Raw genomic sequence first — 2,698 nt, forward strand, 5'->3', positions numbered from 1 at the left:
ACGCTTCATCTGACATACTTTGGACATGTTGTCAGCAGGGACCAGTCCCTGGAGAAGGACATCATGTTTGCTAAAGTGGAGAGGCAGCAAAAAGAGGAAGGCCCTTCCTGGGTTGACACAGTGACCGCAAGAATGGGCTCAAGCATAGGAACGATAGTGAGACTGGCGTAGAGCCATTTCAGTCTGCTGCTCGTGGGCTCAGTGTGGGTCACAGCCTACTTCCTGGCCCCTGACAATCACATCGTCAAGGTGGCAGAAAAGAACATACTAACGAAGCTGGCTGTGCGTCTGGCCCCACAAGCACACGGGAGCACATGAAATCACAGTCCACTGAGAGTTTCAAGTGTGAAATATGCACTGAAAGGCATATTCAGGAGAGCGCATGGACACGTACCCTCAATTGTTACCACCTCGAAGAAGGTGGCGTCAGTAGGAAGCAAAGAATTGGGGGGAAATTCATATTTGTCAGTAACTTTGACCATGTTAGACATTTTAAAGAGCATCTTTGAAAAGATACAAATGAAAAAAACTTTTAATGTCCAAATTGTCATGAGCAATTTGTTCAAAATAGCACACACACACACGTCACCTGGCAGCACGGCAGAACTAGAATGGGGGCAAAAAAGGAAGTCGGTGTGCTTAACAGCAGGGACCAGTTCAAAGATCACTTAGTAATTCACACTGGACATGAACCCAACCATTTTACTCTATGTGACTTGTGGCTTAAGCAAGGAAATTAATTAAAGAGAAATCTTAATGACGCTCATGATCATTTCAGAGCATAGAGTAAGCAAAGATGTTTGTTCAGTAGAAACACACCTGCTGCCCAACCTGGAACTTCAATGACTATGATAGAACAAATTGGGAAGGGACATGTGTGACCAAGGCTTCAGTTCCAAGTGGAACTGGGACAACACAACACAAGTGACTGGAGGGCAAGTCCAGCCAGATCTGCTCCAGGGCAGCCAAGAGTAAGGTTCACATATATATGCGAGTTATCTAGAAGCAGGTTGAATCCAGAGTGAAAAAAGTACAGAAGTATATATGGAGACTCTGCATGCTGAGTGGGTAAATCAGATGCCAATGAAAGTACAAACTGAGCTTCTAGAAGAAGATTTGGATCAAGTGACCCCTGAAATCAGGAACCAGGAGGAGAGAAAGCCTAGCCAAGCAGATGCTGCTGAGGATACCAGGGAAGATCAAAAAGATGCAGTGGATTGAAAGACCAAACCAACAATGGATTCTTCGACTGAAAAGGCAGGGAGGGAATGAGGACAGAATAGCTTTCCCTGTGTTAAGGTGAAAGAAGAAATGATATATGTTTTAGTTTACATGTTGGGTCTTCGACTGATTATGGGCAGGGTGACTATCTTGACAGACCAAAGCTAGCCATTTCCTCTAGTGCCTCTCCCTTCTATGGAAGCACACTGCTTTCCCTCAACTACTGCCATCGAAGAGAGAACTTGCCCTTCAATGAAGGGAAACTTTGAGAAGTGTATTTCTGGATACTTTCATGGGTTATGTTCTTATTACACAGCTGGGTACAAGTGTATCTATTTTCATTGTGGGAAGGGTTCTCCCTTCTTTTCCCAGATCATGTTCTTCCTCAAACCTTTTTTTCATGATTGTACAGTGATTAGAATAGAAGCTTCCATAGTGTAATTCATGTTAGAAAATGGAATATCTAGGAAACACAAGGCTGCAGGAAGAATAGAGCCTTGTTACCGTGCAGTTCCCACTTTGGCTTTGGCTTCCTTTGCTTTGAATAATGTTCTTGTTGACCCCAATGGTCACCGATGCCATCCCTGCAACAGGAACACAGTGGCGGGAGGGGGGGGGTTCTAGAATGTGAAAACCACACCCATGTGCCTCTTGCAAAACCAATGACGTTTCCATAAAGTATATCCAGTTCTTTCCAAGTTAGCGTCGTAAGGAGTAATGTAGATGATACCACAGGATTTGTATTTTTGCTTATAAGTGTCAACCACCAATTCTTTTTCATTTTAAGTTGGCTGAGAAATTTGATTTAATGGCAGCTGAAAGACCATTTTTCCATTGAAAATTTTTACTTAAACTATGATAAACTTCATTTTGATATGAAGTTTGCAGTATAATTTTACCCCCAGATTTTAAAAGATAAACATCATTTTAAAAATTAATACATTTAAGATAAGATACAGAGAAAAACATATACACACTATATCAGGCTTTGTTCTGAATGGAGTCTCCCCTCCCCATCCTTAATGTAAAGATGTCGTGCTACAACTTTTAAAGCCATACAAATAAGAGTGCTTCACAGTAGATGTGTAAATATTCTTAATTAGTATGACTTCAAAAATAAACTAGAACAACCTCATAAGATAAATTAATATGTCATTTTCTCTACCTGTTGAATCCTGGGAAATAGTTACATTTTAAAATAAAATTTAAAATTTTGTGTTAAAAAGAGATGCAGTGGTGGTTGTTGGTGATTGGAATGCAAAAGGTGGGCACAAAGAAAAGGGAATAGTAGTTGCAAAGTATGGCCTTAGTGGTGAGAATGAAGGTTGGGGTGACACGATAGAATTTTGCAAGACCAAGGACTTCTTTATTGCAAATACATTTTTTTCAAAACTATGAATGACTACCATCCATGTGAATGTCTTCAGATGAAATACACAGAAATCAAATTGACAACAGCTGTGGAAAGAAATTAGGG

At 40.8% G+C, this 2,698-nt stretch overlaps 1 pseudogene; it reads left to right on the forward strand.

The window, feature by feature from the left end:
• The first annotated feature begins 284 nt into the window (after positions 1 to 284).
• LOC101662572 lies at positions 285 to 1,303 on the forward strand (annotated as a pseudogene).
• Positions 1,304 to 2,698: the final 1,395 nt, after the last annotated feature.

The sequence above is a fragment of the Echinops telfairi genome, unplaced genomic scaffold (genome assembly GCF_000313985.2).
Source record: "Echinops telfairi isolate 266 unplaced genomic scaffold, ASM31398v2 ScPeMD7_7468;HRSCAF=8506_0, whole genome shotgun sequence".
Classification (NCBI taxonomy): Eukaryota; Metazoa; Chordata; class Mammalia; order Afrosoricida; family Tenrecidae; genus Echinops; species Echinops telfairi.